Raw genomic sequence first — 24,849 nt, 5'->3', positions numbered from 1 at the left:
TTACATCAGTACTGAACTACATGGCTCCTCTGAGAACCATCAGGATCAAAACCTGCTCGGAGCCATGGATGAATTCGGACATAATGACTGCAACGAATGCCAGAGACGAAAAATGCTCTGAATTTCTAAAATGCAAGTCAAAGCTTGCCAAGCGCTTCAACAGGGGTCTCCAAGCTCAGCTGGACAACCTAAAAACCCAACGAAACAGGCTAAGAAATAATGTTACTGCCATGATCAAATCCGCCAAAAGTAACTTCATTAATAATAAAGCTGAGGAAAACAAAAACAATCCTCGAGAGCTCTGGAAGCTACTCAACAACCAATTAGGCTATAGTCAGAAACTGAAAACCAGGTTTTCAAACATAAACATTAAAGCGAACAACACTCTCATCACTGACAAGCTTGATGTGGCCAACTACTTGAACATCTTCTTTACAAACATATCAACAACGCTGGTTAACAATCTGCCCTCCCACTCTGGGCTCTTTGGTGTAGAGCACATTAAAACCTTCTACAGAAACCTAGGTGTTTGTAAAGACGATTTTAAATTAGTTATGGTAACAACTGATGAGGTACTTAAGAAACTGAGTGCCCTCCAACCCCACAACGCCACTGGCCATGACAATATTCCCTCCAAATTTCTCAGAGACTCAGCCATCTCTATAGCTCCAATCATCACCCACATAGTAAACCTCTCCATCAAACAGGGACAGGTCCCCCTAGATTTCAAACTGGCCAAAGTAACCCCCCTGCACAAGAAAGGGAGTAAATTAGACCCCGGCAACTACCGCCCTATTTCTATTCTAAGCTCCATCTCGAAAGTGATGGAAAAAATAGTCTATGAACAGGTTGAAAAGTATCTTGCCACTAATAAATTATTGTACGAGTTCCAATCTGGCTTCAGAACATCCCACTCCACTGACACATGCCTTCTCTATTTGAGCGACCACATCAAACAAGAGGTGGACGCTGGCAAATACTGCGGCATGGTCATGCTGGACCTCCAAAAGGCTTTTGACACAGTGAACCACTCAATACTGGTTAACAAGCTAAAAGCAATTGGTTTCGATAGCACATCAGTGAGCTGGATGCAATCCTACCTGGAGGGGAGAGCACAGATGGTGGAAGTGAACGGAACACTGTCCCCCCCCTCCCAGTGAGCTGTGGCGTTCCACAAGGAAGCATACTAGGGCCTCTACTGTTCCTAATATATGTTAACGACATGACTTCAGCTTGTGACTGCAACTTGTTCCTGTTCGCAGATGACTCGGCACTGCTGGTCTCGGACAGGGACAAACTGCAGGTTGAAAATGCCCTCAGCTCTGAACTCGGTAGAATCTGCACCTGGCTCGCTGATAACAAACTATCTTTACCAACCCGGTCTCCCCCAAATACGGTGAAATAGCACGGATTGGCACACTGCAAATGCGTGCATATGACACTAGATTCCCCGACATTCCGTGTATATGTACTTTATTTCCTCCCGGTTCACTTCTATACATTGCTCGTCGGTGACGTCACGAGGACAATCCGTGTATATGTACTTTATTTCCTCCCCGTTCACTTCTATACGTTGCTCGTCAGTGACGTCACATCACGAAAATAAAAAAAATCGATAGGTTTGCAATATTAACAACACTCAATAAAATATATATCACTACTGATGATGTTTGACGACTATTTCTATGTATTTGATGTATGTGTAAATCACTCTGGAAGCTAAATGCTATAATAGTTCAGCCATTGTGCTACTTAGAATAATAATAATACTTATATATTATTATTATTATTATTATTATTATTATTATTATTATTATTATTATTATTATTATTATTATTATTACATTAATGATACATTAATAGAAAGCCCAACAATCTGTAGGCCTACATATTTACTGCTTCTATATTATTATTATTATTATTATTATTATTATTATTATTATTATTATATTAATGATACATTAATAGAAAGCCCAACAATCTGTATGCCTACATATTTACTGCTTCTATATTATTATTATTATTATTATTATTATTATTATTATATTAATGATACATTAATAGAAAGCCCAACAATATGTAGGCCTACATATTTACTGCTTCTATATTATTATTATTATTATTATTATTATTATTATTATTATTATTATTATTATTGTATTAATGATACATTAATAGAAAGCCCAACAATCTGTAGGCCTACATATTTACTGCTTCTATATTATTATTATTATTATTATTATTATTATTATTATTATTATTATTATTATTATTATTAATATATTAATGATACATTAATAGAAAGCCCAACAATCTGTAGGTCTACATATTTACTGCTTCTATATTATTATTATTATTATTATTGTTGTTATTTCTTGGCTCGCTCCACATGGAACTTCCGGGACGGGGGGGGGGGGGGGGGGAGTCGCTCCACAATCCACATGGGACTTCCGGAGAACAAGGAGAAGGTTTTCAGGTGTATGTTGTTAATGTTTAAGGTGAGTTTTTATTATGGATTGCTTTTTTATTAATCTAATGATCTGCCCGTTCACACAGGCAGATTAAACGATGCGGTCTACCATTCGTTGTCAATGGAAGCCAGCGAAATCACGTTGATAGACGGAACGATGCATGTAGCTAACCAAATCAACTCACAACGGTGCATCGTTTTATCTGCCCGTGTGAACGCTCCATTGTTGATGTAGATGTTGTTTACGTTAGGGACCATGTCTCAGATTTGCAATTTCTCTTTGTATTTTTTAGCATGCTAGATGACGCTGTAGCCCCGCGGTGGCTATTCAGCAGCTATATGTATTGAATGAGTACTTTTTTCTGCAGTTTGCAGAAAAAGCAAACGAAAATACAGTTCATTACATGGTATGCTAAGAGGATGTAAACCAATAGATGGGCCCTATGAAAGGTTGCTATCATGATAAAGTGAATGAAGATGGCGGAGACTTTGACCCTACAAATATAATTTAAATAACTATTTTGGCATCTGCCTCTCGGTCACCTCATGTGTTGCTCAAACCCTTACCACAATGCAAAACCCCATTTGAAAAGACATGCCAGGGACCCCCATAAGAGAAGTTTGTACGGTTTAATTTCAAGGACCCCCAGTTTGACATGCATTCGTCTACGGACCCCCCATTTAATGGCATTTCTATCTCTGGGACCACCAATTTATATTGTAAAATCAATGTTATTTTAACTCTGAGAGTGTACAAATGGAACGGGTCCATTTGGTTCCATTTGTGTAGACTCTGAGTTACAGACCCATAATGGTCCATTTGGTTCCAAACTATAATTTAGCTGGGGACCCCCTGGAACTCCCTCAGGTACCCCTGGGGGTCCACGGACCCCACTTTTGGAACCACTAGGTTAGATAGAGATAGGTATGTAGGTAGTGGTTCTTGGTTTACTATGAATCTAGATTACTATTTCTATGCATGTGGTGTATTAATATTACCTTGTGTCAAATTGAGTCATTTGGTCATTGTAATTCAAATCTCATCAAAATTGTAGGAGCCAAAATACATATTTTTTTTGTATAAATAAATAAGATAGAATAAAGATGACAATTACATTACATAGTTAGGATTACAGTATAATATAGTGTAGTTATGTATGTTAATTATCTCTCTCTCTCATCCCTTCATGTGTGATTGCTGCAATTCGGAGAGCCTATCCATCAGCAGATGGACGTTATCGTGGATTTTTAGAAGAAGCTGGGGATCTTTCAGATGATAAATACACTTGGCCGATATAAGAAAGGACTAACGGTTGATTATTATGATGATTTTATTATTTTGTTTGCTGTGTTTTTGCTGTGTTTGATGTTTGATGTTATATTATGTTGTTGCTGGATGCCAAACAAAAACAAGTTTTGCTCTTATGTACCTGTCCTGTACACAAGTTGTAACAATAAAGCAAAACATTGAACCTTGAAGGCCTGCCTCTGACTATCCTGTGATATAGTTGACATTTAAACTTCAACATGGTGTATATTGTCCCAATATACAAAAATTAAATACTAAACACTGTACTTTCAGCGTGATGATTTTTAAACATCCCACTATGATGTTGATAATTTCCTCAGGCAATACAAATGGCAAATAAACACTGCTCAGTATACAAAAAATATAGTATTCATCAAATATGCTTTCAATATAAATGCATCAATTATGTTGATTTATTTTAGTCTATATTACATTAGCCAAAATGTGTACTATACTAAAATAAATATTTTCTAGTGAAACAAATAATCAGTTTTTGCCTTTTTGGACTACATTTATTATCTATCATTTATACAGATTTGCACACACATGGCACACACATGGATTCAAAAAAAGCATTTGACAGACAAATTTCTTCAGTGCCCAAAATGTATCTGAAAAATGGTCCCTGCTTCTGTAAAACAACATAAAAAAGCTGTACACCAGGCAGTAGTAGGCCTACTGTATATGCTGTCAATTTTGGGGGTCACACATTATTTATTTTACCCACAGTAAACAGTATTATAAATTAAATTGGTCAATGCATTTGCTGTTCTCTCCTTTATTTATTTTGTATTTCTTTGATGACTTGTTACTCAAACAACGTGAAGCATATTGGATCCATACCCTTCAAACCCTTCACCCAAAGGGGCTCAATGATGAACTGTTACTAAATGTCATGTTATACGTTTGCATGTTTTTCAGTACTCTATAGTTGAGTGTCTCATCACCCTTGTAGTAGACGAGGGGTATAAAAGCACAATATTGAGCTATCATATCCAGCTATAACACCTACAGCATTGGATGATCTAATGAACATCAAGTGAGCTCTCTCTCCCATACTGACGTCACGTGCACCCAGTGCATGTAAGTGGAGGAGCCGGACAGTTATAGCCTGCAGAGGAGTCTTCTGACCTATTGACCCTCAAGAATGGTCAGCATGGTTTACTGACCAGATCAGACTGACTGTCTGATCAAAAACTGCCCATGGTAGCAGAATTGTGTGCACAAATGTACACACTCTTACTCAGAACTGTCCAATTCCAGAGGCCTTCATAGGAAATATACATTCTATTGACTTGTTTCCCTACAGACTCAGAGACTCAGTCCCATGGGATACCCTTGTACCATAAAGACTTGATTCCATTCAGTTGGATAAAGTGTCATCGCCACAGATCACACCCTGACTTTGGATATGTCATAAAGTTCCAGTCATAAAAGCATTCATTCACAATTCCTTGATCATTGATTGGAAATATGACATTCACTGTACAATAAATGTAATTATTGCAGATTGTGTGTTATGTGAAATCTAAAGCCATGATAAGTGCATGAGTACACCTTTTCCCAAAATGAACTTCAAGGAGACATTTGCCTCACAACAACATGTTGACAACTTCTGGGAATGTTGAAAGGACCTTGCGTCACAAGACATCTCAATGTCTCCATCTTGCAATGAGAGTGACATATGGAAACTGAGCCATGCATTGCACAACGAAGAGAGCTATATAATGAGGAGGCAGATGAAGCCCAACCAGGATAAGGATAGGGTTAGGAACGGTTAGGATCCGGAGGAATTCCAGAGGATCCAGGACCCTGATGGAGGGAGAGGAGAGGAACCAGAAGGAACCAGAAAGAAGGATGTCTGATGAGAGGGTCTTGGCCACGTCGCTACACAGACCAACCCCAACGCTCTGACCTGAGCATCCCAGACAATCCCAGGCAATCCAAGGCACTACAACGAGAGGCTCAGGGGTTATTTACCGAGACGATCCAAACCCCTGCCGCCTGCCACACAACCTCTCTCCCTCAGAAGACAGACGACCCCAGTCTGCCTCTCTCTCAAAGCTCTCAACAAACCAACACTCAGGAAAGTGATGCATTTACATCAAGTTCCTAAGTTCATGGCAAGGAACATTATCTATATCAGATAATTTCATTATCATTTGATGTGTTTCTTAAATTCTATTTGAACCTGCATTAACCCTTGTTTAAGAATTTGTTTGATTATTGTGATCCATTCTACTAAGTTTGTATATAGCTTAGGTATGGAAATAAATTGATTCATATTTTTAAACAAGTCTATTATTTGCTCAAGAGTTGAACTTACTGGTTTTTGACACATGCAAAGTAAAAAGGCTATGTAATGGAAAAAGATCTCTTACCTTCAGATTCCATAGATTTATTGAGATAAAATAATAATTGATTATTTTATAATCTTTTTAATTATTTTATTAGTGGTTTAAACTTAAGGGTTAAATACGAATTAATCTTGTGCTTATTCCTAAGCTCATTTCACTGGTGCCCCTTCTAAAATTCAGATTGATTTGACTCTTAATTTTGAAAACTTATAATTCAGATTTTTGAATAATTAATTCATAATTATGAATTCCACTGATATAAAATCTACAGGATTAAATATATACAACTACTACATATTGGTGCCCCCTGTGAGGCCCACCTATTGTTGATTCAACATATTTGATGCCCCGTACATGTTTGGCCAACATATCGTTGAATCAACATAGGATTTCAACCTTAAACCCTTGTTAAATCGGCTCCACACTATGACATGGAGTGAGGCCAATTTAACATCCTTGCTTTGCTGATGTGTCATCAACTAGTTGCTTTTCCTTCAGTAAATTCAACTATGAGCAATTAAACTTGTTAAGGTACATATTGGAACTTGACGTCTCATCCAATTAGGACCTTAACAACCTAAAAGATAAATGATAAGTCAACAGGCAGTTGAAAGTCTTGCCTGACTGTCTTAGCCTGTGTAACTTAATACCTGTGCAGCCCCAGTTATTTTTGACAAAACTGAGTGCACAGATCCCTGCATGGTCTATCTTGAGAGCTTATGAGCCATTCATCTATCCGACTCTATCCGAGTCTAACCGTCATCAATTCTGCGCAAAATCGAGTCAACGTGTGTCCACTGACAGAGAAAACGCAAACATAAGCTACTGCATGCTTAATGTAAAAAGGAACCACATTACTGTGTGTTTAATCCACAATGTGTTTACATTAAAATACAGTCTAATTGCTTAAATGTGCATATCCCACCGTTAATCGTGTGTTAAATTCCACTGTAACGTCGTGTGAAAACGCAAAATAAGCATTTTGTTCATATTGTGATCCTTCGATATGATCAAATCTTCTTAAAGGATCAAAGAAACCACTGTAAATTAATAAATATAGGCATAGCTAACCTATTTATTATATGTTGGTTCATTTTTGTATAAGTGAAGATAAGACAGACAGCCACTGCGCTCCTTATACAATTTGTTCATATTGTAATCCTTCAATATGATCCAATCTCTGGTAAAGGATCTAATAAACCACTGTAAATTAATAAATATAGGCATAGCTAACTTATTTATTATATGTTGGTTCATTTTTGTATAAGTGAAGATAAGACAGACAGCCACTGCGCTCCTTATACAATTTGTTCATATTGTAATCCTTCAATATGATCCAATCTCTGGTAAAGGATCTAATAAACCACTGTAAATTAATAAATATAGGCATAGCTAACTTATTTATTATATGTTGGTTAATTTTTGTATAAGTGAAGATAAGACAGACAGCCACTGCGCTCCTTATACAATTTGTTCATATTGTAATCCTTCAATATGATCCAATCTCTGGTAAAGGATCTAATAAACCACTGTAAATTAATAAATATAGGCATAGCTAACTTATTTATTATATGTTGGTTCATTTTTGTATAAGTGAAGATAAGACAGACAGCCACTGCGCTCCTTGTACTTCCACATTTTAAAAGATCGCTTTCCTTAATTTGCAAGCCAACGAAAGCTGCTTTTAAAATTAACCCTCTGATTCTCAGCAAAGAGGGTGGACAGAATTTATGTGACAGCCACTGTCAGCTAGCTATAAACACCCAAGTGTGCTTACATTCTTTCTAGTCACGTGACGCGCTCTCCAGACGGCAAACCATCAACGCCATCTTGAGTGTACCACGCGTCCCTTACAGACTGCCATATTTGTGGCTGTACCATTGTGTACGTGAGTGTTCTTAATACACATCTCCCCCTCGAGAGGAGGAGAGGTCTATTTTTGTCTGGGACACCGGACCCCATAGACACACACACTCACATACCATACGCACACACACACACACACACACACACACACACTGCAAGAGACTTCCCTTTCTCTCTGCGGTGTCTGTGTTAGTCAGTGTGTGTCAAAATTATCAAAGTAATTGATTAGATCAATCTAACTCTTGCTTGTTGACCCTTCCAAATAATATTGCATTAATGCAATTCTTTAACTAAAGGCCTATCATTTTTGTTGTGGTTAAATTACCTTTATCCTTGCTTAATTCTCTAATCAATCTCCCTGTGTTACAGAGACAAAAATGGCTGACGCCTTATCCCAAAATACCAATGTCATGGAATTGGTATGGTCTCTGTCACCTCTAGTGATGATGATTCTTATCACCGGATCATCATACCCTAAGGTCTTTCTTATAAAAGTACTTCATGTGCTAAAATTAATCACAGAATTTGTACTAACCACACTTGATTCAAAACCATTAGAGAAAGCAACGCAGAATTACATTAATGATAATTCTAAAGATTTGAACCAATTTCCCTCTCCAGTTCTCAAAGATAAATGTGATTGCACGTGCCCTTTGACACTGGAGAAGGAATGTTCAAAGCAGCCACATTTTGAAGTGGATGAGGTACAAAATAAACAGACTACCAATGCTAGATTTATTTCTGCATTAAATATGGTACTGGACACCAACAAAAACCTTAAGGCCCAAATGGAAGACATACAAAAATCAATTACCTATTTTAATGTCGTCACTAAAGAGACAGTAGCTCAAATAGCTAAATTAAAACAAAGTATTGATTTAATTAAAAGTCAAAAGCATGAAAATGAACAACTTACGATTAAGAGTAATCAACAACAAGAAGATATTATTTTACTTAAGGGACAGATTCCTAAAAAGCCATTACAACTTCCCAGGCTTGAAACAGAATCTGATCAAACAGATATTGAGTTGTTAAAAGATATTGACCTCTTTCGTAAAAGTTATTCAAAAGGATCCACAGGACAACAGATTCCTAAAAAGCCATTACAACTTCCCAGGCTTGAAACAGAATCTGATGAAACTGATATTGAGTTGTTCAGAGATATTGACCTCTTTCATAAAAGTTATTCAAAAGGATCCACAGGACAACAGATTCCTAAAAAAGCCATTAAAACTTCCCAGGCTTGAAACAGAATCTGATCAAATTAATATTGTCGAGTTGTTAAGAGATATTGACCTCTTTCGTAAAGGTTGTTCAAAAGGAACCACAGGACAACAGATTTCTAAAAAGCCATTAAAACTTCCAGCTGTTAATTCTGAGATTCAGACAGGCCAGGCCCCCAAAACAGTCCATGAGGCCTTAGAAGTTTTACCTGACATACCAGATGTTTTACCTGACATCACAGTGTCTCTCCAAAATGTTCCTTTTGAAAATATGACTACCGACAAAGTAGACAAAATAGCACATCATATTCCCAGGTTTGAAACAGCATCTGACAATTGCGATATCGTTGGATATTTAAGAAATATTGACTACTTTCTTAAAGGTTATTCAGGTGTAACCACAGACCACAAAATCCAACTGATCGTAATGACCTCTGGTTCTGAGGTACGACGATTTATTGATCGTCAACCGTCCGATGTCGTTGAAAATTATGATGCTCTGTCCCAGAGTCTTATTGGGGAATATCAAGTCCACAAGTCTGAGGGAATATCTGCCGCTCTTTCCTTAAGACAAAAGAAAGGTGAACGTCCTAGCACTTTCTTTAGTCGTTTGCGAAAAGCGTGGTTCTCTAACCAGAACACTATTCAAATGGAAGAAGATCAATCATTTAAATCATTCTTTCTCAATCAACTTGATACAAGCATCAGACCTAGTGTCCGAGACAACACGGACAAGAATATGTCCAGCAGTGAATTAAGAACGGTCGCTGACCGAATTTATAATAATGATCTTATTGAGATGGCTTGGGAAAAGTATACCAACCAGTCTCACCCACAGGGAGGTCCCAGTGACCCTGCAGTTGTGAGCTCACCTGTCCAATCAAGACGGAAAAATAATGCTTTTCTAAATTCCGATAAACATAGGCCCAACTGTACCCCTGCGGAAAGATCCGTGAACTGGCGACTAAAGTCTGATGCTTGAATGAAGTCTATCCTCTCATGCTAAATTACTAGTGATAGTTCATAAATAAAAAGTAACCAATAGAATAAAACTAAAACCTGTTTTATTATGCTAATCAATACTTGGGATTATAAACTATGGTATTTTTACCCTGTCAAATTGATTCACTGACAAAACATTTTAACTTATATAAACCAGCAAACTATTATGCGTCTGGGCTCCCTATGTCCTCATGATATACCAGAACAGCTGCTGGCATATTATGACATGCATTCCAATAACTCTTAAATTGGGGGGTCTTTGCATATACTTTTGTGAATCTCCTTCACAGGAGATATGCTGCTTTATTTTGTTAAAATGAGTCCTTAGACTAGCACTAATCAAGCTAAAGTAACATAGTACTCCCAAATACCGCGTTGTTACTCTGTCACTAGAATTAATGCAAACTGAACGGAGTTAACTTTGTTTTTCTGTAACTCTGTTTTACAGACCGCGTGTCGAGACATCTGCCATTGGGGGATGTCAATTTTTTTTTAGTTGCTATTGGCTCTCAAGATATCTACCTATCGCCCAAAATAGTCAACTTCATAGGGACCTTAATCGTTGTATTCACTGGTTAATAAGCTAGTAGCCTACAGGGTGGAAACTGATCAACCAGTCAATATTACACTCAATATTAAACTATTACCTCCTACACTATGCCCCATAGGTCTCAAGTACTGAAATAGCCACCGACCTGCATGCTGCATGTATACCAGGTGCCCCTTTTTGTGTAGGAACCCCAAGGAATGAGGTGACATCCTTAGTCCCCTCCCTATATAAGTTTTGGGAAGAATTCTCAGCTTTGACCCAACCAGTCAACATAATTCCTTCCCTTCTTTTCCTTATTTTCTTTCCTTTCTTTTATTCAAACTTAGTGTAGTCCCCCTATACTCCAACTACTGTGAAAATAGGAAATCCCCATTTCCTTATAGGGTAGAACAACACTCAGAATAAAACCCCAGTATTATCCATAATATACTGCATGCTGTTTTATCCCTTTTAATAAAAGTCTACTTATAATCTCAGGAAGTTTTCATTAATGAAATTAAATTATGGATCAGTAGCATTAGCATACTATAGGCGTAGCATAGAGATATGTTCTTATGCCATGAATTTGCTAACATGATCTATTGCTTCCCTGAGTTCATTGATTGTGCTTTTATCAACTACTTCTTTTCATAATCAAAATATCATCAGTAACCTTTGACCTTTTGATTGTGAAATGGGGGATTTGTAGTAGACGAGGGGTATAAAAGCACAATATTGAGCTATCATATCCAGCTATAACACCTACAGCATTGGATGATCTAATGAACATCAAGTGAGCTCTCTCTCCCATACTGACGTCACGTGCACCCAGTGCATGTAAGTGGAGGAGCCGGACAGTTATAGCCTGCAGAGGAGTCTTCTGACCTATTGACCCTCAAGAATGGTCAGCATGGTTTACTGACCAGATCAGACTGACTGTCTGATCAAAAACTGCCCATGGTAGCAGAATTGTGTGCACAAATGTACACACTCTTACTCAGAACTGTCCAATTCCAGAGGCCTTCATAGGAAATATACATTCTATTGACTTGTTTCCCTACAGACTCAGAGACTCAGTCCCATGGGATACCCTTGTACCATAAAGACTTGATTCCATTCAGTTGGATAAAGTGTCATCGCCACAGATCACACCCTGACTTTGGATATGTCATAAAGTTCCAGTCATAAAAGCATTCATTCACAATTCCTTGATCATTGATTGGAAATATGACATTCACTGTACAATAAATGTAATTATTGCAGATTGTGTGTTATGTGAAATCTAAAGCCATGATAAGTGCATGAGTACACCTTTTCCCAAAATGAACTTCAAGGAGACATTTGCCTCACAACAACATGTTGACAACTTCTGGGAATGTTGAAAGGACCTTGCGTCACAAGACATCTCAATGTCTCCATCTTGCAATGAGAGTGACATATGGAAACTGAGCCATGCATTGCACAACGAAGAGAGCTATATAATGAGGAGGCAGATGAAGCCCAACCAGGATAAGGATAGGGTTAGGAACGGTTAGGATCCGGAGGAATTCCAGAGGATCCAGGACCCTGATGGAGGGAGAGGAGAGGAACCAGAAGGAACCAGAAAGAAGGATGTCTGATGAGAGGGTCTTGGCCACGTCGCTACACAGACCAACCCCAACGCTCTGACCTGAGCATCCCAGACGATCCCAGGCAATCCAAGGCACTACAACGAGAGGCTCAGGGGTTATTTACCCAGACGATCCAAACCCCTGCCGCCTGCCACACAACCTCTCTCCCTCAGAAGACAGACGACCCCAGTCTGCCTCTCTCTCAAAGCTCTCAACAAACCAACACTCAGGAAAGTGATGCATTTACATCAAGTTCCTAAGTTCATGGCAAGGAACATTATCTATATCAGATAATTTCATTATCATTTGATGTGTTTCTTAAATTCTATTTGAACCTGCATTAACCCTTGTTTAAGAATTTGTTTGATTATTGTGATCCATTCTACTAAGTTTGTATATAGCTTAGGTATGGAAATAAATTGATTCATATTTTTAAACAAGTCTATTATTTGCTCAAGAGTTGAACTTACTGGTTTTTGACACATGCAAAGTAAAAAGGCTATGTAATGGAAAAAGATCTCTTACCTTCAGATTCCATAGATTTATTGAGATAAAATAATAATTGATTATTTTATAATCTTTTTAATTATTTTATTAGTGGTTTAAACTTAAGGGTTAAATACGAATTAATCTTGTGCTTATTCCTAAGCTCATTTCACTGGTGCCCCTTCTAAAATTCAGATTGATTTGACTCTTAATTTTGAAAACTTATAATTCAGATTTTTGAATAATTAATTCATAATTATGAATTCCACTGATATAAAATCTACAGGATTAAATATATACAACTACTACACCCTTAAGGGCCCTATTTGGCTCTACAACCCCCCCCCCCCAACGCTATTTAATTCAGAACTTCTTGCCTCGTTGAGTGAATTTGGTTTGTGTGACTATATTCTATGTATTTTTCCACTCTCATTGTCTGCATGTCATGAGAGCAGGACCTAGTGACTTTTTGGCTCTTATTGTTGACTATGTTGATTTCCTAATGTATTTGTACAACCATTAGTCTTTACATCTTTTCTCGTATAATGATTTTTAGAATGTAACTGAAATGATGTAAAAGTTATTTGGGGTCCTTGTGCCTTTAAAATGATGTCAGCAAATTGAGGATCATCACAAGCTGTACCTCTTCCTCTAATTAGACTCTGTCTATTGTGATTGGTTGATTATTTTTCAAATGTTTGTATATAAGTAACTCTGTCAAAATGATGTGTTATGCCTGAGGAAGGTCCCTAGTGACCGATACGTTGCTTCATTAAATAAGACAATACTCTTGTGCCGAGCAGATACAGTGTGCGGGTGTACCTTATTGCTTTCTTTGATTTCTTTGATGACTGAAACGGTCGGATCTCTGTGAAAGCAGGACAGACATTTCTGGCCTTTCTTTTTTGGTTATATTGGGTCTGGGGAAGGGTGGGTGTTTTTTATCCTTCTTCTTTTCCAAAGGCACCAAAGCTCTCAACTTCATCACACGCTCCAGCAGATCACGGCGAATGGGCAGCTGTTGTGTAGGTTCACGTGTGTTCTTTGCAACCCAATTCTGAGTTTGCTTCAGATAAAACATTTTTTAAAATACTATTAGATATTTATAATTCCAATAGCCCAAGGTAATTACTGATGTACTCAGAACATTACCTGTCTTTGTTGTGGCCTGCTCTCTGCCGACATTGAAATTATGATCCAGAACCGCTAACCTGGTCCGAGCGAGCATACTCTCTAATAGTGAAGTCTTTTGGGAGTATACTTCAGAATCGTCGAGTGAAACACTTCCAAAGAACCTGAAATCATAAACACATTACACAATATAATTAGTAAGAACTTCAGCAAGATATAACAAAATGGTATTAACGACTAATTGAGTGACTGATTTTTTTTTTACTCAACCCTAGGGTTGAGTGACTGATTGATAAAATGGGAGAGAGAGTCAACTAAATTCACTATACATTTTGTAGAAAAGTACAAGAATACTAAATATACTCTGATATACTATACCTGTGTGTTTGAAGTGAGACATCTGTCTGAGGTCCCGAAGTATATTTGGGTCCAACACAATGCCCTGAAGCGCCCAGAAGGTAGGAGAGTCAGCAGTGAGCCACTTCTTCTTCCGCTGATCTTCCTCTGTGTACTCTCTGTGTTGGCATGTAAACTGCACATCATCGTCCTCCCATCGATGGATGCCACAAATGTGGTGCAACAGAGACTTCCACTGGCGTACACACATCTGGAACACATAAACATATATACTATACATAGTGGATTGCACATTGAATATTTAGTTCTTCACCCACCCTAAAAGAAAAACTAAAAACATTGGAAAACAAAAGAACATTTTACCTCTGGATCTCCATCGCTAGATTCACAGGCCCAAAAAAGGTGGTTGTTGATAGCCTTCATCCATGCTTGGAGTGGTCTGTTAGCGGCTTTGATTGCTACAGCCAATAAACGCTTCTTGACTCCTAATGAAACAAAAAAAAAGGATCAACATTGAATGATGCCAGATGTTATGGCTCTCATTTGCAATATCAAGATGAATGTATTTTAAATGTATTATGAAATGTCAACTTACCTTTTGCAACATGCCACGGGTCAAACTCATGCTGAATTATGCCTTTGTATGTGTCACTCTGCATCAGCTTTCTGATAGAAGGTGATCTGTCAGTTGCAATCAGGCCTATATCGACTCCCAAATATTGCAATTTCTCGAGGCCCCTAATATTAGGGGCCCCTCGAGGCCCCTAATATATATATATATATATATATATATATATATATACACACACACACACACGCTTTCAATTATGTCATTTTGAGTATTTACCTGTACCAACTCGAAATTAACCAACTCCAACTCAGGTATTTCTGACAGCAGTTTTTCCATCAGTCTTCTCCAGTTTCGTAATGCGACAACTTTTGTGATATTGCGTCTGTCTGGATCCATTTTATTAATATGCATCTCATTCATTGTGTGAAAGAGGGGAATATTAGTTGCAATCATAGTGTAGCCATCATGTTGTGATTGTCGTGCATGTGGTGATGAGAGCTTTACTATTCTTCTCTTTGCAAAGACAACACTTGCTCCAGTCAGTCTTGAATTTAGACGGTCCTTGATCTATATTTGCAATCTTGGTGAATGGTAATCAAGGTATCACAGTATGACCATTATCTGTATTCAGTGAATCAAAGCAGAGGGGTTATCCTTTTACCGCCATCATGCACAATAAGGTATGGGATATGACTAGGTTGGACAATAAAATTATGATCTACACCTAGCCCGATCGTTCATCCAGTATTATTTAAGTCCAGTGTGATCTGTACACCATCTTGGTAAGTCCACGAATAAGTCATGTCATCCTGCTGACATACCCTGTCAATTCAGGCGCGGCTGTCTAACTGAACATCATACATGGTAAACTACATGTAATCTACACTAGCTAAACGATGCAGGGCTTATTAGACAACATTTGGGACACTGAAGTCATTATTTAGCTACACCAAACAAATTACTGCATATATTTGCTGATACTGAATCCCATGCTGAGTTTCACAGGAGCGGTGCCACCAGTGTGCCCTGGCTGTACATTGACATCTGCTCTGTTGAGCTACTACATTACCCCCCCCCACACACACACACACACACACACACACACACACACACACACACACACACACACACACACACACACACACACACACATACTAAACCTCTAACAATATTAAGATATAGACTACCATCCATTTTTACCCGAGGCAGACATAACACAAACCTCTAATTTAGCAGAATATTAGGATTCCGGGACTGATATATGGTACAAGGAAGCCAATGAGTAAGCACATGGATCCAAATTTGGATTCTACATAGTGAAAAATGTTTGATTTGACACCAAGATCATTCAAATAGGACAAGTCTATGGGATTTCATTGCTAAATGCAATATTACTGTATATTCAATGGCAGCCATCTTGAAAAATGGCCGCCATCTTGAAATTGTATTTGGCACAATGGTTTTTATCAAAAGAGCAATCCCTAAGGAGTATGTGTGCCAATTTTGGTGCTTGTATCCGCAAGTGAACGATTCACCTGTAATTTGCATGTTATCTGCCCTGCTATAGGCATTTGTGGGCATGTTTGCCAGGATGTTTTGCAGCCACCTTCACATTCCCATTTGACCACAAGATGGCTGCCTCCCACAACATGTGGTTCTTTTTTGGTCACTTTTTTACCACACTGTGGACAAAATTCAAATAGTTCCATCATTTTGGCTTCGTCCACTATCCATCTTCTACTCTTGTCCCATGCAGCAGGCTGCTCGTCTTCTTCTTCTTCCACAGTGTCAGAACTCGAGCTTTTGCTGGATGGACAGTAGGATGCATCTGAATCGTGCGCCATTGTGGACGGTTTTCCAGGGGTTGACTCTACAGAATCATCGGAAAGACTAAGATTGCTGTAAGACACTTCCAGTGCACTAATCTCCTCGCCATCGGCAGGTGGTGTCTATTGACAAACAAACAAAAACATTGAATACGTTATAATAAATTAGTTATAGGTCCCCTAAGGAGTATGTGTAGCCTATTTTGGATCAGATTAAAAACATGTGTTTTCATTTTTAATTTTACTTACCAGAGAGATGTCTTCCCCAGCTGATTGCCTGACACTCAAGGTTGATGGACTGGAAGTTGATGGCTATTTTGAAAAGGTGGAATTGAGTGTCATTTGAGCAATGGTTTAGATTTTCTTTCATAACAACATCATCACTGATAATATGTATTTTACAAAATCAAAAGAAAAGAGCATGAATAATTGTACCATAGAGCGTATTGGGGGGCCAGCCTCGTACAACCGACATTGAAGGCCTTGTGCGCACTTGTCCAGCTTTATGTAGCGGGGTGGTCAGATTCAAATAGAAGGACTGAGGTCTCTTAGGACGACAATCGAGTGCTGGGGGTGCCGGAGTCTGCACAGGACTGGAATATGTGTCACCAGCAGGTATGTCACCACCTTCAGCACCCTAAAATACATATAGACAGAAACAAAAAGAAGTAAGATTTTATATATCAACTTTCAGAAGTAAAATGTGATCACCTCTTTTATGTTTTGATTTAGAATTCTATGCTATTTCTCCCTCAGCAGGTTCAGACTCCATTGTTGTGGACCCCGAAGAATGTGCGGGCATGTCCTGGACACAATTTAAAAAATCACACCCGTGTGAACTGAGTGGTGCAAGGTCTTATATAGCCTGATCAGCTGTGGTCTGACGTAATGTCAGTGACCATAGTAACCATGCTCACCTGTGCACGGACACGTACACAGGTACACGGACATGTACACAGGTACACAAACATACAGACAAAGCTGGTTGTTGGAGTGGTTTGCACCACTCAAAAATACACACTGATTTATAACATTTGGCTTTATAATACGGTACACTAGAGCGGTGCCCGTGGGGCCTCTGCAGCAGTGCCTGTTGGACTACTTGGAACAATGCAAGTTAGAAAAGCATGACCCACCCAGATATTATGTCCGTTTCCCTTTTATGGCCATATATGGAGTTTTTTGTAATGCATGCCCAAATATGGAGTCTATGCAGCCAGCTTGTGGAGTTATGTTTCAGGCATGCCCAAATATGGAGTGTTGTGAGGTCAGAACAGGCCAGCTCCATATTATGGACGCTGGGCAGGTGCCCGGTCCAGAGCCCGGGCAGAGGCCTTTTTGGGACAACCCTGGGTCCGACCGACTCGACACCGGGCACAGTACCACCTGCGGTGGTGTAGAACGGGTATGTAACTATGTATTGTAAATATAACAATGTTGCGTTATCATAAAAAAAACTATTATACTATTTGACTGATAATAACTATGTATGTGAAGAATCACCAGCTCAGTGGCCTTGTGGTTAGAGTGTCCGCCCTGAGACTGGGAGGTCGGGGGTTCCATCCCCGGCCAGGTCATACCAAAGACTCTAAAAATGGGACCCAGTGCCTCCCTGCTTGACACTCAGCATCAAGGGTTGGATTGGGGGTAAGTCCCTGCGACATACTAGCGTCATGTCCAGGGGGTGTACTTGTACATCAAGCTGCCTCATGCTACAGAAACAGGAGATAGGCTCCTGCCCTATGGGCCTCATGGCTCGGCAAGGCTACTTATGTGAAGAATCAGCTATATGTACCATTTCAAATTGTGATTTATGCCACTGTAATAACGCACAATAGTCCTTCAGTTTTATAGTGCTTTCTATCATTGTGCTTTTTTTTTAGCATGATATAATTATTTGGGTCGAAATGTTTCAGTTTGTAGTTTTGATGGGAATACTAGTCAATACCAGAATATTGTGAATATTGGGGTTGTAGACTGTGTGACGATTTTCTTATTTAGATGCAAATGTGATAGTGGGGGAGGGTATGCCTGCCCTAAACAAAAGGGCCGAAACTCAAAGACAAACACTATGTGAAAAACTTTCTGTGTTTTCCAATACAATTTCAAAGTAAAAAAAACACACACCAGTAGGCCTGTATAAACATATTCATTATTATACACTATTGGAGAAGTCATAAACAGAAGGATATTATATAAATGGGGTTTGGAAAAAAAATAATGTCGTGTCATATTTCACATAGTAAAGGATACAAGTAGGCTACTGTAGCCATTATTCAAGTACATGTTTTGTGGCCTATTGATTTTGTCTACATACCTGTAAATGCGCACTCTTTGGAACAGCATTTTTGCGGATGGTAGTATGACATCTTGCTGTGTGATGTGACTTTCTTTTCAAGCGCCTAAGCCCAGCTCTCTTCTTTGGCGAAACAATAACGGTTTCTGGTTCCTTAACAAAAAAATCCTTTGGGTCAAAATGATCACTGCACACTGTCCAATTTTGGGTAGTTTAATGTGGTATATTGACCTCTTGTTGTAACGCAGTTAGCCATAATTTACGCGTTTCTACATTCATATATGGTATCCTATGAAAGCTTTTACGCTTTAGAGTCGCTGGGGTGCATTTGTTCAGACAGCCTGGAAATACGCACTGCTTCATCTTCGCAACAAGAAAAAGGAACAAAAAAGACGCTCGAAATAGTCAACAAAAGAATGGGAGAACAACAGGATCCGTAATAAAAGTTGATAAACTAGTCAAAAGTACTTTGACTGCTAAAACAAAGACTGGTCTATCCGTAGAAAAAGTTAGAAGGACGATAGGTAGAGAATGCGTGTTGATACAGCCACTGGGAAAGTGAGATGGACTGAGACAATAACAAGAAGCGCACCGGCTAGGGAAACCGGAAGCGCACCAGATAAACCGGAAGTATCGCAAGACTAAACATTGAACGGGACTTGGTAAAAATAGGAAGTAAACAATAGCTACGGATAGTGAGAGGGACACTGACGGTGGAATATGCTAGCAAACACCATACGGATTGCATACATATCCATAATGTGAATTTTGCGCGGATTTTGAAGGCGGAAAACAGAACCCTGGGCTGCAATGATACGATTCAGAGGGGCTAACAGGGATATGGGGGGTACACCACAAATGGACCAATGTGAAAGAAAACACCTGGAGGAGTCCTGATGGGACCAGATAAGTACTTTAAAAGGTAAAATAAGCATTTTAGTAAGAAATTCCCCTTTAAGGCGTCTATAGTATCCGCCTTTGAGCATGGCCTGAACCCCCTCGAGTATGTCTGCCTGAACTTACTCTGCAGGCTACGCATCATATAAACACCACCACCACACTACTGTAATGCATTTCTATATTTTCCTCAAGTCCCGAAAGAAAGAAAGAAAGAAAGAAAGAAAGAAAGAAAGAAAGAAAGAAAGAAAGAGAGTTAACAAGCAACTATTGTCAGGAAAAGATGAAGAAAAAATAACCTCTGGCTTTGTTTTAGTAGTGGGTCCACATATTGTGACAGTTTTACACTGATTTCAATCTGTCAAGTGTTTTGCTTGAGTGAACTGAACTTTCATTTAAATTATCCATGAAGCTGCATTTGAGGTGTTACTGTTTATAATCCTATGCATCAACATGCCGTTGTCCTGCTCGGACTGACCACAGAACACACGCACGCATGCACGCACGCACGCACGCACGCACGCACGCACGCACGTGCACACACACACACACACACACACACACACACACACACACACACTGTCTAACTGATCACCTTTGATCTCTCTGTCTGTCTGCCTGTCTGTCTGTCACTCTTTTTCAGAAAGCAAGAAAATGAGCTGACCAGAGAGAGAGAGGGGTGGGGTGGGGTGGGGGGAGGGGGGGGGGGGGGGGGGTAGTAGTAAAAACATTTGGGAGTCCTGTGAGGTTCCTGTTATGTGGTTGAGAATATAACCTCTCTCTCTCTCTCTCTCTCTCTCTCTTTTAGGTTTTCATGATGTTTCAGTTTACAGTATAGAGCTCTCATCCACATGATGTCAATGTGTGTGTGTGCGTGTGCGTGCTTGCGTGTGTGTGTGTGTGTGTGGGGGGGGGGGGGGTGGGGGGGGGGGGCAGTGTTGGGTAGCGTTCCTTTCTACTATAACTTTGTTAGGTTACTGGATTAGGCCTACTGCAATGAAAATAATCCCGGGACCCAGATCCATTTGGCTCCATTAGTACACTCTCAGAGTTACAGACCTGAGACCTGCAAGGGTCCATTTGGACACGTTAGTGCAATCTCTTGATCGAGTTACAGAGCCAGCAAGGGTCCATTTGTAAACCCGCTCAACAAACACGAAGGGTCCCAGTACACCGCACTCTCAGAACCACAGCACCAGACAACAGAGAGAGAGAGAGAGAGAGAGAGGGGGGGGGGGGGGGGGGGGGGGGGGTGGTTAGTGGCGTGTGTAACGGCAGCGGGGGGGCCTGGAGGGGGGGGGGAGGTGCTAGTGAGTGGGATGTAAAAACATTTGGCAGTCCTGTGAAGTTCCTGTCATGTGGTTTAGCTACAACCCCCCCTCTCCCTCTCTCCCCCCTCTCTCTCTCTCTCTCTGTCTCTCTCTCTCTCCCTCTCTGTCTCATGGGCTGCCAGACAGACAGACAGACAGAGCAGCAGAACAGGACACACAGTTTGATGTCTATCTTTCTCTGTGTGTTGTGTTGTGTGTCGGCTGTAGGAGGTCAGTCAGCTCCAACTGCAGGTATGTGCCTATGTCTTCTCTCTCTCTCTCTCTCACACACACACACACACACACACACACACACACACACACACACACACACACACACACTTCTGCTCACTATGCTAACTGCTGCTAACTAACATGCTGCTAACATACATGCTGTGCGTGCGTGCGTGCGTGCGCCCGCGTGCGTGCGTGCGAGGCTGGCAGACTGTGAAAGACTCAAGCAATCGGGTTTAAGAAAACAATAAAAAAGCCTTTCAAAATAATCTTGGGTGGAAATATTTTTAATATTTTAAACATTCTAACAAGTAGCCAAATACTAAGCTGGGGGTTTTGACATGAAGAACCACTGGTTTAAACAGCAAAACGAAAAACACTACTGGTGCCTTTACAGGAAAAAAAAATCACACCCGTGTGAACTGAGTGGTGTAAGGCCTGTCTGACGTAATGAAATCATGTCTGACGTAATGAAATCACACCCGGGTGAACAGGGTGAACATAGCAACCATGCTCATTTTTTCTGCACTAACAAAGCCAGTTGTAGGAGTGGTTTACACCACTCAATAACAAAGCCAGTTGTAGGAGTGGTTTACACCACTCAAAAATTGCCCATTGATGCTTACAATAAGCAGACTTGGCAACGTTGCTCAATGTGTTTTCCATTCAGTAGAAGTGAGTCGTGACAAAGTATTCAAACAGCTGTTTGTGTACAATCTCTCCACCTCATCTCCTTCCACCCTAACCCCTCTAGTCCCCTATAGCTGAGAGAGAGAGATGAGCTTTGGCAACACTTGTAAAATGTCATGCCAATAAAGCCTGTTGAATTGAATTGAATTGAATTGAATTGAATTGAATTGAATTGAATTGAATTGAATTGAGTGAGATGAAGCAGGGTCCCCTAGGCTGAGAGAGTGAGATGAAGCAGGGACCCCAGCTGAGAGAGAGATGAAGCAGGGACCCCTTAGCTGAGAGAGAGATGAAGCAGGGACCCCTTAGCTGAGAGAGAGTGAGATGAAGCAGGGACCCCTTAGCTGAGAGTGAGATGAAGCAGGGACCCCTTAGCTGAGAGAGTGAGATGAAGCAGGGACCCCTTAGCTGAGAGAGTGAGATGAAGCAGGGACCCCTTAGCTGAGAGTGAGATGAAGCAGGGACCCCTTAGCTGAGAGAGTGAGATGAAGCAGGAAGCCCTTAACTGAGAGAGAGTTAAAGCAGGGACCCCTTAGCTGAGAGAGATGAAGCAGGGACCCCTTAGCTGAGAGAGAGAGAGAGAGAGAGAGAGAGAGAGAGAGAGAGAGAGAGAGAGAGAGAGAGAGAGAGAGAGAGAGAGAGAGAGAGAGAGAGAGAGAGAGAGAGAGAGAGAGAGAGAGATGAAGCAGGGACCCCTTAGCTGAGAGAGAGAGATGAAGCAGGGACCCCTTAGCTGAGAGAGAGAGTGAGATGAAGCAGGGACCCCTTAGCTGAGAGAGAGAGAGAGAGAGAGAGAGAGAGAGAGAGAGAGAGAGAGAGAGAGAGAGAGAGAGATGAAGCAGGGACCCCTTAGCTGACAGAGAGATAAAACAGGGGCACCATCTTAAACTAAACTGTGTTGTGTTTATGGCACATAACCCACTACTGTGAAGCTGTTCACAAACAAGTTTACCTAACTTTGTTACTACAGGGAAAACATGCACATGTACGTATGTTACTATTTATCTACTCATTGTTTGCTCCTTCTTGCACTCTTTATTCTGTCTCTTAATTTGTTTGCTGTGCTTGCTGTGTTTTTGTTGTTTTGAATGTTAAGCCATCTACTGTATGCCGCTGCATTGTCTGTAAGGAAGCCAAACAAAAATAAGTTTACCTTAGCTGAGAGAGAGATGAAGCAGGGACCCCCTTAGCTGAGAGAGAGTGGAATGAAGCAGGGACGCCTTAGCTGAGAGAGAGTAAGATGAAGCAGGGACCCCTTCACTGAGAGAGAGTGGGATGAAGCAGGGACCCCCTTAGCTGAGAGAGAGTGGGATGAAGCAGGGACCCCTTAGCGGAGAGAGATGAAGCAGAGATGCCTTAGCTGAGAGAGAGTGAGATGAAGCAGGGACCCCCTTAGCTGAGAGAGAGAGAGATGAAGCAGGGACCCCTTAGCTGAGAGAGAGTGAGATGAAGCAGGGACCCCTTAGCTGAGAGAGAGTGGGATGAAGCAGGGACCCCTTAGCTGAGAGAGAGTGGGATGAAGCAGGGACCCCCTTAGCTGAGAGAGAGATGAAGCAGAGATGCCTTAGCTGAGAGAGAGAGAGAGAGAGAGATGAAGCAGGGACCCCTTAGCTGAGAGAGAGATGAAGCAGGGACCCCTTAGCTGAGAGAGAGATGAAGCAGGGACCCCTTAGCTGAGAGAGAGAGTGTTATGTTGTTGTTTGTCATATCTGTGATTGTGCTTTGGCAACACTTGAATTGAATTGAATTGAATTGAATTGAATTGAATTGAATTGAATTGAATTGAGTGAGATGAAGCAGGGACCCCTTAGCTGAGAGAGTGAGATGAAGCAGGGACCCCAGCTGAGAGAGAGATGAAGCAGGGACCCTTTTTTGACTTTTTAACCAAATCTTTATTTTAACAAAACTCTCATCAATCACGACTTAACAAGTCTCACAAAAATAAAAACACATTCCAACAAGGATAAAAAAAACACATAATTTCCAAAGAGAAAATAAGTTGCTCATCCATTATGGAACACAACACATCATCATATGTCCATCAATGTCATTCATTGCTTTATAAAAATTAAAATCAATCATGATTCTCGCTTTCACCATCCTTTTGAACAATAAGTCTACATCAATGTCCACTGAGTCAATACATTTTCCTTTTTCTACTAACATAGATAGCCATCTTTGCTTGTCCCAGAATGAAATTCATGAGTTGAGATTTTTGTTTTGTAGCCATTCTATATTTAAAACCCAAAATAAATGTTTGTAAGGAGAAAACGTCTCCCACCATACTGAATAACCTCTCCAGCAACCTGAACAACGGCACCAGGCGTTTGCACTCCACAAAACTGTGGAACACGGTCTCTCTGCCAGGACAGAAAGGACATTTATCAGTAACATCCTCATTCATGACATAAATAAAAGCATTGACAGCTATTATACCATGTAACACTCTCCACTGTAAGTCAGCTACTTTTTGAGTGGTGTAAACCACTCCTACAACTGGCTTTTGTGTGCAGAAAAAAATGAGCATGGTTGCTATGTTCAAAATAATTTCTGACGTAATTAAATCACACCCGGGTGAACTGGATGACCGTAGCAACCATGCTCATTTTTTCTGCACAAAAAAAGCCAGTTGTGAAATCACATCCGGGTGTGATTTCATTACGTCAGATCAGAGCTGATCAGGCT

At 40.2% G+C, this 24,849-nt stretch overlaps 1 protein-coding gene across 1 annotated transcript in view; it reads left to right on the top strand.

Annotated features, from left to right (window-relative positions):
• Positions 1 to 21,391: 21,391 nt before the first annotated feature.
• LOC306914399 (FRAS1-related extracellular matrix protein 1-like) overlaps positions 21,392 to 24,849 on the top strand; it is a gene marked incomplete at its 3' end in the record, with an annotated part of 115,728 nt that continues 112,270 nt past the window's right edge. Inside the window, exon 1 of the mRNA XM_079491393.1 lies at positions 21,392 to 21,492. The remainder of the gene's footprint in view (positions 21,493 to 24,849) is intronic.

The sequence above is a fragment of the Electrona antarctica genome (assembly GCF_951216825.1).
Source record: "Electrona antarctica genome assembly, chromosome: 21".
NCBI lineage: Eukaryota > Metazoa > Chordata > Actinopteri > Myctophiformes > Myctophidae > Electrona > Electrona antarctica.
This window is presented reverse-complemented; position numbering and strand designations above follow the sequence as displayed.